Source organism: Panthera tigris, chromosome A2 (genome assembly GCF_018350195.1).
Source record: "Panthera tigris isolate Pti1 chromosome A2, P.tigris_Pti1_mat1.1, whole genome shotgun sequence".
In the NCBI taxonomy this organism is placed as follows: Eukaryota; Metazoa; Chordata; class Mammalia; order Carnivora; family Felidae; genus Panthera; species Panthera tigris.
In genome coordinates, this window is record NC_056661.1 from 63,714,307 (window position 1) to 63,729,081 (window position 14,775).

The window sequence follows — 14,775 nt, forward strand, 5'->3', positions numbered from 1 at the left end:
TTCGTGAGTTCGAGCCCCACATTGGGCTCGCTGCTGTCAGCATGTCAGGGCAGAGCCCCCTTTGGATGCTCTGTCCTCCTCTTTCTGCCCCTCCCCCACTTGAGCTTTCCCCAAAATAAATAAATCTTAAAAAAAAAAAAAAGGATGATAGTGTGGGCTCCATTAACATGCCCTTATGCATGTGTGAATTTGTGACACCCAGTCCTAGGGAGGTGCGTACGATCTCCCCCCATCACGGGGTCATTCCCAGCAGCAGTAAGCATGCCCTGACACTTCCCATCTTGGAAAAACAAACAAACAAAAAAACCCAGAGCACAACAAACACAAACAAAAAAACACCACCACGGAAATAAGCAAGAGCTGCCTGGGTCTCATCTCCACCAGCTTCTGTCTCTATTCCCCCGCTTACTTGTCTACACATACGGCTTCCTCTTGCTCACTTCCCCTCATGACCATCTGGCTCACTCACAGATGACTTGCCTGCCAATGCCTCTGAGAATCACCTTGGCCCAGACTCTGATGGGCTGCAGGGGCTGCAAGGACTTCTGGGGGCTGTGGGGGGACGTCTTCCTCCTTACTCAGCCTTGCATTGGTTGCTTATCTTGTCATTGTTTCTGCCCATCTTCGTTTTCTTCTTTTCGGTTTTCTCTTACTTCCCAGACTTTCTTTCCCAGTGACCTTTGCTGGTTTGTCCCATCTCTGTCGCCTGAACTCAGCTTTTATCTCCTTCTGTGACCTTGTGGATTCAAATACCTTCTCTGTTCTAACAACTCCTACAGGTACACAACAAGTTTGGTATCTTTGTGGGGCTTCCCGATCCCACATACCATGTGAGTGTCTCAGCCACCAGATTGCCAAATCGAACATTCTCAAACCTACTTTATCTACATCAATGGGGCTACCAACACAAACTAGTTGTTTGATCTAGAAACCAGTGGGTCAACTTCTGTTAGTAATATCTTCTTGCCTGCTGTATGCAGCCCGTCTCTGAATCTTGCCAACCCACCTGTGTGAATACATATCAAATCTGGGTTTGCCTGATATTTTCTCATAGTTTGATTCGGGTTATGGGTTTTAGGGGGAGAATCCACAGAGGTGAAGTGCCCTCTTCATGCACACAGCCCGGGCGTCTGGGATATCAACACGATTTACTACTGGTGCTGTTAACCTTGATCCCTTGGTTAGGAGGTCTCTGCCAGTGTTCTTCACTGGAAAGTTACTATTTGTTTCTTTAGCACTTACTTTACTCTACTGTGAGTACGTCTCTGAGTCAAGTCCACACTCACAGGGACAAGAGTTCTGCCCTATCTCCTCAAGGGAAGAGTATCTAGCTATTTTACTTGGAATTTTCTCTAAAGAAAATTAAAAAGCCATCTCTTACTCCCATTAGGCTTCAAATTTAAAATTATCTCTTTATTTGTTTGATTACCTGTTTATTTTCTGTCCCTTCTTCTCTTCTGTATGTTCCACAGACACGGAGATGATCTTTTGTATTTGCCCAGGAAGGCAAGGTCTGCACCGGTGCTTGGTACATAGTAAGCATCGAGTCAAGATTTGTTACAAGTGAATTCAGTGAAAGAATAGTTGGTAAAAAATACTGAAAACATTGAAATATATGTACAACATACTTACTCTTCATAGTTTGGAAATGGTTTTCCATACACTATTTCGTTAAAAATTTGTTACCACGAACTATAGTACTGAATGCTAAAGAAGAATCTTTTTTTTTTTTTAAGTTTATTTATTCATTTAGAGAGAGAGGCAGAGCTGGGTGGGGGCAGAAAGAGAGAGAGGGAGACAGAGAATCCCAAGCAGGCTTTGTGCTGCCAGCATAGAGCCCGATGTAGGGCTCGAACTCACAAATCCTAAGATCATGACCTGAGCCAAAATCAAGTGTTGGATGCTTAACTGATTGAGCCACCCAAGCACCCCGAAGGATCCTTTAAAAAAATCATTGTTTTACTTGTATTCCATTACCTTGGTAAATTGACTGGTGTGACATTTGAATTCTTCATATACCTCTTTTGAATATGCTGGGCCCATACCGACAGCAGGTCAAGAGGAGATTTCCACACCCTCTTGAGAGTGTCAGCAAAGCTTTTATTTATTCACACTGATTGGAGATTCTCCACCAGGACTGCATTCCTTAATTCCTCCAAAAAGAACTGTAAACGCATTGTCTTTACGGAGAACGCCCAGGTCAACTTGGAGCCTGGGGAACTGTTGAATAATCGTGTTGCAGATATTCTAACATTCATCTGGAGGAAGGAGCGATGCCTGGAAACACCGGCTTCCAAATGCACCGAACACTTGCACAGTGGGAAGAGATCAACGTGATTTAAAACATCAGGCCTTTTAGAACCTGAAAGCCTATCATTTAAGGGAGAACATTAGCCATTGAGCACCTTCTTTGTTATAGGAATCCAGAATCTTCCATAGTGAAAAGCTTGTGTCACCTTTATTTTACCCCTGTTAATATTCAGAATAAAATCTATATTTACCTTTTTGTAAAACAATGCAATGTGCTAATGATTCCACTAATTCTGAAGTTTCTAATCTGGTCACATGAAAACATAGCTCCCAAGACTTTATTTCTTCTATGTCTCATTTCTGTAGATTTCACCCTATCCCCTCTCCTTCCTGTTTTTTCAAATCTCAACCTTGCTTCTTTTCAGGCCTAATTCAAAGGAGTGCTTGCACTTGTGGTTTATACGCAGCAGGAAGCATCCTGACCATGATTCCTGTATGTGACTTCTCGCTTATCTTCCTCTCTGCCCAGTACTGCTTACCTCATAGGAGGTCTGAGTAGCCTTGAATCCGATATCTTGAATGAAATATTTGGATAAAAGAGTAAAGAGCAAATATGACAAAGAAAGACAAAAGGAAACAGAAAACAGAATGGGAGAAATGACAGTTGGTAATATTTCATAGTGAACAGAGTAAATGTAAAAACCATTCATCAAAAAAAAGTCATTTTATCTTAATAAAATATACACTCAATAGTGAAACAATAACAATAATAAAACTTTAACCAGCCCCGAATTAGAAAATTAGCAAAAGACGTGAATTCATTCACCCAAGGAGATAAAGAGTGGCAAATAACTATACGAAAAGATGTTCAACTCCATTAACTGTCAGAGAATTACAGAACAAAACCATGATAAGAAAACACTACAAAATTATTATAATTGATTACAGTAAAATATACTGACAGCATCAAATACTGGTGAGGATGTGGGAAGCCTAGGTTTTTTGTACATTGCTCATGAGACTATCACATGATACGGTTACCCTGGAAATCAGTGTGGCATGTTTATTTCCTGAATTGGAGCCTGCACTTAGCATACCACTCAGAAATTACGCTGTTGGTAATTCATCCCAGAGAAATGGAAACTTACATTTACACAAAACTTGTCCATTAGCCTAGTTGTATCGACAAAAACTAGAAACAGTCCACATGTCCTTCATCAGGTGAATGGATAAAACCATGGTACGTCCAAATAACGGAATACTACTCAGCAGTAAAAGAGAATGGACCATTGATTCACACAACAGTATGGGTGGATCTCAAGGGAATCACGTCGAATGAAAAAGCCAATCTCATGGGATTATATATTGTAGGGTTCCATTCACATAATTTTCTCAAAGTGACAAATTCATAGTGGTAGTGAATAAATCATTGGTGGCCAGAGGTTAAGTTGGGGAAAGAATGCAACTATTATAGGTTCACCTGAAGGAGTTTCCATCTAGTGATAAAATGATCTATACCCTGATTTTGGTGACATTACTCAAATCTACACATGCAATAAAATTTTGTAAAACTGTACACGTGCCAAAAAAGTGCATAAATCTTGGTAAATATTTATGAATAGCATAATAGTATAATACCAACAATAATTTTCTGGTGTAGACATTGTCCTATGGATTGATAAGATATGACCTCTGGAGGAAGATGGGTAGAGGGCACACGGGCACTCGATTTTTGAAACATTTTGCATCCTAAGTTATTTCAAAATAAAAGGCTATCAATGAAAAAATACATAACAAACAGTACACAGTCAGGGAGCATGTTTTGTGTAATTTTCTGTAATTCAACATTTATTCTTTTTTTTATTAAAATGTAATAGGCATAGAACATTGCACTAGTCTAAGTTATACAACATAATGATTTGATATAAGTATATATTATTGCTAAATGATTACAAGTTTAGTAAACATCCATCACCTTACATAGTTATATTTTTTTCTTTTAAGACCTCAATATTTATTATTAATTAAGATTAAAAAAAGAGGAAGGAGAGAAGGAGGAAAAGAATAGGAGGAGAAGGAAGGACAGAGGAAGGAAGGAGATAACTCAGATTAAATCCTTTGGTAAAGATCGTATTTTAAAACAATATCCAGCATCATATTTAACATTTAAACAGGCAAGTTTTCCTGGGAGAAAATCGGGAACAAATCCTGAATCGCTAATAGCATTCTTATCATTCAATGTTGTTTCTGCCTTAATCAATGCAATTAGAAAAAAAAAATTACACATATTCAGAAAGAAAACATGTATTTTTATTTAGGGACAAACATAATGATCTACTTGGAAAGCTTTAAAAATCACTCAAATGTGGTGGGAACTAAGTAGAATATACAGTAACAACCACCAGCTACAAAACGAGTATTAAAAACATAACATGTGCACGCAATATTAACGAACACACCAAAAAATGTATTTGTGAAAAGATACCATCAGTGATTTTGACAAAAAAAAAAAAAAATACAGGGAATGATATCAAGAAATGGATAAGCCCTAAGTGAAAAAAAAAAAAAGTAAAAACCCCAAAAGATGATAACTCAAACTACAGAACTTTAATGAATGATATGTAGAAAGAGATGCAAAAATATCTGAATGAGTACTATGTTCCTGGAAGAAAATGAGAAAGACTCAGAATCTTCTCTCACATTTGACTATGACAGTGGCTGCTGTAGGTCACAGATCCTCAGCACGTCAATTGCTGGGAAGATGGTCACCACGTTACACAAGAATGAAAGCCTAGGCCACAGCAACCCCAGCAATCATCTGGAGGGCTGATCGCACACAGACCATGGCTATGGTATCCAACGACGGAACAGGAATAGTATTGCACGTTAGTCTGTAGCAGCCTCTTTATGAATCGTCTTCCAAACTCCTGTAAAAGAAGAGATTAGGTACAGGCAGCAGGTCGGGAAAGATAAGGAAAAAACCGTCTATCTCCTAAAGTAAAGCATTACAAGAATATCGTATACATTCTGCTAGGGTAGAAGACCCCATAATCCTTTCAAGCATCTTTTATTCAGATTCCCTACTATGGGGTGCCTGAGCGGTTCAGTAGGTTAAACATCCGACTCTTGGTTTCGGGGCAGGTCATGATCTCGCAGTTTTGTGAGTTCGAGCCCCGCATCAGGCTCTGCACTGACACTGCGGAGCCTGCTTGGCATTCTCTCTCCCTCTCTCTCTCTCTGCCCCTCCCCCACTTGCACGGTCTCTGTCTCTTTCAAATAAAATTAAAAAAAAAAATTATTTACATTCCCTATTGGACTAAAGGGGTGAGCCTGCTAGCAAGAATCAGATACAAAAGTGGGGGGGGGGAGGGGTTGCGGCTTCTTGAGGCTGTAATTCCTTCCTGCTTGTAAGGGGTGCCATTAACGTAAAGTCTAGGTTAATTAACAGAACATGGAGGCCAGTGGCTGACAGGCAACCAGTTTAAGCTTACATAGCGCCCAGGCAGTATTTTCGTTGTGGTTGGAAGGACCTAGAATTCACTGGAAGCAACCAGACCAGAACCCTCCTAAGTCTGACGGCCAGTGTCCTGTGACTACCCATCCCCTAAGCTGATCCCTTGGCTCCAGAGCTCACACCTTTAGGAAGTGGGCCCCAAACGCTGTGCTGAGCGGGCCTCAAGAACGTCTGGCTCTCCAGGGATCCCGGTGTGGCCAGGAAGGCTGTCAGGTGGGGAATCAGGAAGAGGACATTGAACACAGTGCGAAGACCTGAACTGAGAAGCTGAAGTGATGAGCATATGGAAAAAATTCCAGTGTTCCGAGGCTAGGGAGGAGGGAGGGAGCTTCGTGGCAGTACTCCGATAGCCCGGAGTCCAGTCCGATAGCCCTGGAACTCCCACCTCCAGCTTCCCTGGCCGTAGAGTCCGCAAACATCTCCCACATTCAATCCTCCGTGAGGTACTTCGTTACTGGAGATGGAAACCTCTCAACTGCCCATCTCATACTCTCCATGGCCTGAGGTTATAGGACTGTGTTTTGCTTTTGTTTTTTTTTGTTTTTTTTTAATTTTTTTTATTTTTAGGTTTTTTAAGTTTATGTATTAACTTTGAGAAAGAGAGAGAGAGAACAGGGGAGGGGCAGAGAGAGAGGAAGAGAGAGACTCCCAAGCAGGCTCCGCACTGTCAGCGCAGAGCCCGACGTGGGGCTCAAACTCACAAACCGTGAGATCGTGACCTGAGCTGAAACCAAGAGTCAGACACCTAACCCCCTGAGCCACCCAGGAGTCCATGGTTTCTTTTTTCTTTTTTTTTTTTACGGGTATGTTAATGGGGGTTTAGTAATAAGAGTTCATACACTGTGTAGTAATAAGCATACACTGTGTGATATATATAATAAAAAGCTAAAAAATCAAGCATATAATGACAGTGTTTTTCTGACCACCAGAGAAAGGACAAATTAGTGGAAGAAGAGTCTTGGAAAAATGAGCTAGCCATTTGAGAAAATGGAACCCTATAACATTTTACCTCAATTTCATGATTTCACTTGATTTCTGAGCCGAAAAGCATTGTAATTTGTGAATAAGTCAGGGAATGTGAGCGCGAGCAAATGTGGTGCTTATCCTAGTAATGTAGTTCACAAACTCAGTCATCCTGAGAAAAACTCACTTAACCTACACCTTGGTTTCCTTATCTCAGATTGGTGAGAATATTTATATAATGGGGATTAAAAACCACGTGGGCATGCAGTATAGACCCACTAAGCCCTGGTCCTCGGAGTGAGTGTTGAAGTTTGGCTGCATGAAATTTGGGTGTCTCTTTAACAAAATATACTGTAAGATCCAGAGAACCTCTCTCTCTCTGTCTCTCTCTGCTATTTGACTATTCACCTTTCCTTTGGTTAATAGAAAACTTCTGGATTACGGTCATTATTATTTCTAGTTTACATGGAGAAAGCTGAGAACAAAGAGAACGACTCTCCCAGCATCCTACAGGTAACAAGACACACAGCCAGGATTTCAACTCAGGAACCATGTTTCTATCAGGTGATGAAACACGCATATACATTCTAAAATGATCCTACATGTCAAATGCTATCTCAACACTGTATCATTAATTGAAATCATGTTCTTATTGTCCCGTGCTCTTTGTTTTAAAGAAGAATCCAGACTTCAGCGGTATCCAGGTAGAATAGCGACAATTTGACTTCGCAAAATTGACTCCTTAAATTTCTCCACTGGCTGTGAATTTTCACTTGCAAGGATTTTTTTTTTTTTTTTGTATCTGTGCCACATTTCATCTGCGCAGATGTGATGCTTCAAACCCTTGCCTGTGAGCGTAGTGTAGCCAAAAGCGCACAGATGCTCTCTGAGTACACAACGAGTGAGTCAAATGAGTCAGCATTAATGGGAAATCAGCACTGAGTAAGAGGAAAATACCACAAGTACTGACTATAGGGTGCTCGTGGTATTAATGCGACCGAATTAAATGAGAACTCCTTTCAAGAAGATCTTCTGGCACATTCAGTAACATACCCTAACTCAAATCAATGTAGCGTGGTATTTATGTTGATTAAAAATGCAAAGAAATATCAACAGGAGATAGTACTGCTATTTGTGTTACTTAATAACCTTTGAAATATTCCCAGAAGAGCCATCCTCCCCCGGGCTGCCCCCCAGAGTCCCCAGTCAGCGTAGACGAGACATCAAAACTTGGTATTCGAACATATTGAGAGCTGTTGAATCTCAAGATTAGGGTTACTGCTTTGGCTTGACGGGGCAATTACTGACTGAAAATTTAAAAGAAAATAGGGGCGCCTGGGTGGCTCAGTCAGTTGAGAGTCTGGCTTCAGCTCAGGTCATGATCTCATACTCTGTGAGTTCAAGCCCCGTGTCGGGCTCTGTGCGGACAGCTCAGAGCCTGCAGCCTGCTTCAGATTCTGTGTCTCCCTCTCTCTGCTCCTCCTCTGCTCATGCTGTCTCTCTCTGTCTCAAAAATAAATTAAAAAAAATTAAAAATAAACATAAATAAATAAAGAAAAGAAAAACATATATTCAGGCCTTTTTGTTGTTTTCCATCTAGGGGCAAACAATACTTTTGGCCTCTTTCAGTTTATAAACTTAACTTTATTTGAATTAGTCTCTCTTTATATTTATTAAATAACTCAGGCCCCAGGTCTTCAGGGTTCTGCTACTAACAGTAAGTCATTATTTGGACATAGGGACCACAAAGACAGAAGTTTCTAGAAAAATAGGCATGATCCCGGTCTGCGTCTCCTTTCAGGGCCAGGATGGTGGAATATTTATGTTTGCATCCTCAGAAGCAAGGATGCAGAGATTTGTGTATTGTAGAAACTTATAGAAAATGATTAAGGAACAAAACAGGATATACTGTAAACTAGGTCTCACCAGATCCTGGTGAGAGGCTACAAGGTGTTGAATATATTGTGGGCCACATGTACAGGATCACTGGTTATCAATTTAGCATCATGGCCACCCCTCCCAAGGTTGCCTCTCCACTGTAGAAAAGAAGCCAGGAATCACATTTACAATGTGATTCTGGTTTCAAGGGAGGCTGAACGTAAGGACAGGTCATGCTTCTCAGAGAGTTACAGCCAGCCTTGTGGCTTCCAGCATCTTCCAGAGAGCCACCATTCACTGACGCAGACCAGCATGTGAGCATTTCTCATATTTGTGATCCCAGCTGAGATCGCATCCTTAGCAAATTCCCAGACCCCCACCACCCCAGCTCTTCCAATATGGTGCACACCTCTATGCCCATTTATTAAAATCATCAACACTGATCAACTTTGACTCCAAGTTCAAGAATGGCTTCTGTCTTCCTGAACAAACCCAAATTAAACCACTGTTACCATCCTTCAGCCTTAGAACCACAGCACTTCAGTGTATATTCCACATGTAAATCTATTTAACACCCAATTCCGGTGGATCTTGGAGGCCAGCCAATGGCACAAAGACTCTTGAGCTCATCAACTGAAGTCAAGCCATTCTTGAGACCAGAGTTTGCTCTGTACTTTCTTCTTCATCCCATCATTCCTCTTAAGCTTCCCCAACACAGTATCCTCTCACAGCCAAACTCTTATTCAGAACTTTCTATACAATCAGATTTTAATTAAACACTGACCCTTTTCCAGATTCGCTGGATCATATCCAGTCCCTTTAGTGAAGAGTCAAAATTTGAGTACAACCCAGTCACCAAAAGCGACTGCCCCTTGTTTGCACTCCTTGTTTCTAGGTCATTATGTTTTGACATTATGGCCAACCCCACATCAGATACCTTTACCATCGACTCTTGTTCCTCTTCATTGTCACCATCCACCAACCACCCCCCGTAGTTCACAGATAGCATAAACATCTCTTTACACACCAACAACTGCTCTCATCCATAGGTATAAGATCCATTCAGTGCCCTATAGATTTAGATTCCTCACTTTCTCAACTCCGAGGGTTGTGTGAGCCACCATCATCAAAATTGCAATCCCATCAGTGGAGGGATTTCTCATAATTCGGGGGGGATTCCAACAAGAACGTTGCAGGACCCTCTTCTCTGGTTCCACCATCAATAACGTCACACGGTCCCTATCTGACACCCACTGTGCCTCTGCTTTAACTTGATGAAGACACCTGGTCTGTGGGTACTTTCTTTTCTGTCCCTTTCAGTTTTTTCCTGACTCCACTGGTCTCCTATCCAGTTATTCTACACGGCTCCACCCTATCACACACCGGGCTGCGGTGAGATGAGAACCCTCACAATTCCACGCTGAGCTGTGTCCAGTGAGGTATGAAAACTACTTGTCGGCATCCAGCCCACACCCAGCTCTTTTGCCCTTTCCCACACCTGAGCGGGGCTATTCAGGGTCACAGCTTCAGGATTTTTCTTCCTAGGCTCCCAGTGCCCAGAACTGGGGCTAACGTGCACTGCACATGTAAGGGATATTTCGATGAGTTGAACGAAGATCATTTTAACAGTTTTTCTAAAATGTTACTTCTTGCTCCTAACATCCCCCCCCACAGCATCTCAAGAAGATGAGCTATCCTTGATGAGGTGACAGAGCTATTCAGCAGACATCATTCTGCTTTAGTGACACATCTACATGGCAAGGTGAGCCTCCATTTTAAGAAATACTTGCAGGAAGTTTCCACTTTCTCTCTCTCTCTCTCTCTCTCTCTTTAAGTTTATTTCCTTATTTTGAGAGAGAAAGAGAGAGAGAAAGAGAGATTGCTTGCTCACATGCATGAGTGGGGGAGGGACGGAAAGAGAGGGAGAGAGAGACCCAAGCAGGCTCTGCGCTGTCAGCTCAAAGCCCGATGTGGAGCTCAGACCCACAAACCATGAGATCATGACCTGAGCTGAAACCAAGAGTGGGACATTCAACCGACTGAGCCACCCAGGCACCTCTCACTTTCTCCTTTTCTACAAATCAACGTAATTTTGTGTACATGATTCTCAGACGTTTTGAGGCCCCCACTGTTGGGTCCATGGCTCCTGTTTCAAGGCTGAGAGAGAGACTGTTTCTACATTCACCGGCTCCTAGGCTGTACAGCCCTGGGTGGCTGTGCTGTCTTTTCATGGCGACTTTCACCTTGAGTTGCCCTCCACCAAGTCCTGGGGACAAGCAGAAGCTGGATGCCACCAAGAACATCCCCAAGCATCCCCAAGGTCCCACACTGCAACACCCTTGCTCTGAATTTAGCCCCTCCATCCTGCAAGGGGCTCTCTTTTTATCATCAGCAGCAGCAGCTGCAGAAGGAGCATTGCTGTGATTTATTATTTTCATTTCCTCACATGCCTCTTCCTTCAGGGAGTACAGGCTTTGGAAAACAGAACCAGGAACTACGGTTGTTTGAATTTGGGAGTGCGGCTAATGTTGCCTGATTAACCAAGGGAAATGACTGGAAGAATACTTGGGGGAGGCGCAAATGAGTATCTCAGAGACAGAGACAGCACGAGTAGGGGACAGGCAGAGAGAGATGGAGACAGAGAACCCCAAGCAGGCTCCACACTGTCAGCGCAGAGCCTGACACGGGGCTCAAACTCATGAACCCTGAGATCATGACCTGAGCCCATGACCTGAGCCGAGATCAAGAGTTGGACGCTCAACTAACTGAGCCACGCAGGAGCCCTGAATATCTCAAAAATAATTCTATGCAAGAGTTGACCCGGAAGTAATCACACTCATCGGTCCCTTCCTTTCTCTTCTTAGAGGGGCGTTCTGGCCACTAATCCAGCCTGGCCCTCACCTGGTGCTGGACAGGCACTCACCTGGGTGCATTACACTCACCTGGTGCAGGACACCCACCTCGGCACACTGCGCCCATCTCTTATTCCATTGGACCTCATTGTGTCCTTTCACATGAGTAAGAGGAAGGACTTTTTCCACCACGTGAAACACTCTGCTGCATCTCCTGGTTTCCTGCCTGCATCTCTGGTCACTGTGCCCTCAGGGTTTCTGTGAGGTCCGTGCCCCGGCTCCAGCCATGTGGTCTTATGCTCAGCCTCCTTTGCTCTGCTTACTGTGCACTTCCATCCCACAACATGCAGACACAGGTCCAGACGGACTTCTGTAACCATATTTCCTCAGTGCTCAATAATTGTTGAAAGGCTGCAAACCTTTGATAAAATCCGGACCTAGTATTCCTTTTCCATTATAATCATTTCCAACACAATTATTCCCTGTCAATATTAACACCCATTTCGGTGTATTTTCTCCTTTTAAAACTATGTGCAAAAGTTTCACTCTTATGTGGATCCTGAGAAACGTAACAGAAATCCATGGGGGAGGGGAAGGAAAAAAGAAAAAAAAAAAAAAGAGGTTAGAGTGGGAGAGAGCCAAAGCATAAGACACTGTTAAAAACTGAGAACAAACTGAGGGTTGATGGGGGGTAGGAGGGAGGGGAGGGTGGGTGATGGGTATTGAGGAGGGCACCTTTTGGGATGAGCACTGGGTGTTGTATGGAAACCAATTTGACAGTAAATTTCATATATTAAAAAATAAAAAATTAAAAAAAAATAAAAAATAAAAAAATAAAAATAATAAAACTATGTGCCAGAAATCTAGACTATAACAAATGCATATGTATATGTGCATGCTATGTGTTTGCATATGTTTTATATAAGAAATCCAGACTATAACATGTGTGTGTATATGTGCATGTTGTGTGTGTGTGTGTGCATGTATTTCACATAAGAAATCTTCCCCTACCCCCATATCCAGGGTACACACCTACTGGAAATCTATCCCCATAACCTGTGAGGATGAACCAACAGGAAGTTAGTTTCAAAGTGTTGGTTTTTTACTTTATTTGCATTTCAATAGAATTATGATTTTGTTTTTAAGTTTTGAAAGTGTTTAAAAGATATCTTAACTCTGTTTACATCTCATGTCCTTAATCCCTGTGTATGTGAGCAAGGAAATAGAGTCTAGTGCTTAACTGAAGGATCAAAGACCCTCTCAGGAAGCCCTGAGAAGCCCTGAGATCAAAGCCCCTGGAAAAGCAAATGGACCCCGGGGTGCAGAGCTGGGCTGGTTTCCATCAACTGACTTGCAGGGGAATTGCTTATGGGACTGGTCACCCTAAACCGAAGAAACCAGGGCCCCCGGGGGTGTTAAGACCCCTCCTTGATGGATTCCCAGGGTAAAGCAAATGTGATCACCAGGATGTGACTCAGAAAGAGGCTTCACTGGCAGGAGTGGTGTGTCTAGAGCAGATGGGGCCTCCTGCAGGAACATCGGGGCTCCAGCATAGTCCAGCGGGGGCTCCCTGCCTGCACCCTATCGCCATGGAGGAAGGGACTCTTCCTCAGCCTCAGCATGAATTGTATAGCTTTTGGCCTAGTATTACTCACAGGAGGAGAAATTTGCTAGAAAAGCAGTTCCTGCTGTAATCATTTGGATGGTTACTATAATTAACTCCTAAAGGAAAATAAAACTGGAGATGTCTGCCTTATTGCGAAAGCAGATCACAAGGAAGCTTTACTTAACAATGCATAATTCTTGCGGTGCCTGACGACTTGCCTAAGATCATTGAGAGAAACCAACATGTGAAGCTGAGAGGTTGAACCCGGCATTCGGGGCCCAGGGACCCCTCAGGCTGCAGACCGGGTCTTGCTTGTTCAAAGAAGCCATGGTTTCGTGTCACTGTTGCACAGCAGTGGCCCAGGTCACCGCAGATGACTGGCAAGACCCATGTGCAGATATCAGACCTTTCCATTGCTAAACGTAAATTTTTCTTTCTCATAAATACAGGGATAGTAAATGGTCCTGTCCCAGAATTCCCTTGGTGAGCAGGTGGAATTAGTTATGTGCAGTGGGGCAGGGGATCCAGGATATGTCTGGAGACCCAGGAGGGTGAGGTGTGGAGCCCCTGCTGTGACTGAGAACCTTCAAGGCAGAGGTTCTATCACCAACACTTGACTTTGAGCACATCGCCAATCAAGTCTTACGCTGAGTGTTCTTACACATTTCAAGTATGATAATAATAGGGCCCATTTTCATGGAAGAAAATGTTTGCAAACCATATACCTGATAAGGGGTTAGTATATGAAATATATAAGAACTTCTACAACTTAATAGCAAAAAATAAAAATAAAAAAGTAAAAGAAAACTTTTTAAAAACGAGCAAAGAATTTGAGATGTTTCTCCAAAGAAGACACACACATGGCCAACAGACACATGAAAAGATGCTCAACATCACTTATCATCAGGGAGATGCAAGTTGAAACCACTATAAGTTGTCACTTCACACCTGTCAGAGTGGTTATTATCATGAGGAAAGGAAAGAAAAGGAAAGGAAAGGAAAGGAAAGGAAAGGAAAAAGAAGAAGGAAGGAAGGAAGGAAGGAAGGAAGGAAGGAAGGAAGGAGGGAGGGAGGGAGGGAGGGAGGAAGGAAGGAAGGAAGGAAGGAAAAGAAAGAAAGAAAGAAAGAAAGAAAGAAAGAAAGAAAGAAAGAGAAAGAAGAGAAAGAAAGAAAGAAAGAGAAAGAGAAAAAGAAAGAAAGAAAGAAAGAAAGAAAGAAAGAAAGAAAGAGAGAAAGGAAGGAAGGAAGGAAGGAAGGAAGGAAGGAAGGAAGGAAGAGAGAAAGAGAGAAAGAAAGAAGGAAGGAAAAGATAATAAATATTATTGAGAAATTGAAATCCCTTTGCACTGTTGGTGGGAATGCAAACTGGTGCAGCCTCTGTGGAAAACAGCCTGAAGGGTCCTCAAAAAAAATTAAAAATAGAACTACCTTATGATTCAGCATTCCTACTTCTATCCAAAGGAATTAAAATCAGGATCTCAAAGATGTATTTGCACCCCAGGGCAGCATTACGTTCAAGAGCCAAGGTATGTAAACAACCAAAGTGGCCACAAATGGTTGAATAAAGAAACTGGCATATATATGTACAGCGGAATATTATCAGCCTTAGAAGAGAAGGTAATCCTGAAATATTGGGCAACATGGATGAGCTTGGAGGATATTATGCTAAGTGCAATAAGCCAGTCCTAGAATGACAAATACTGCCTGATCTC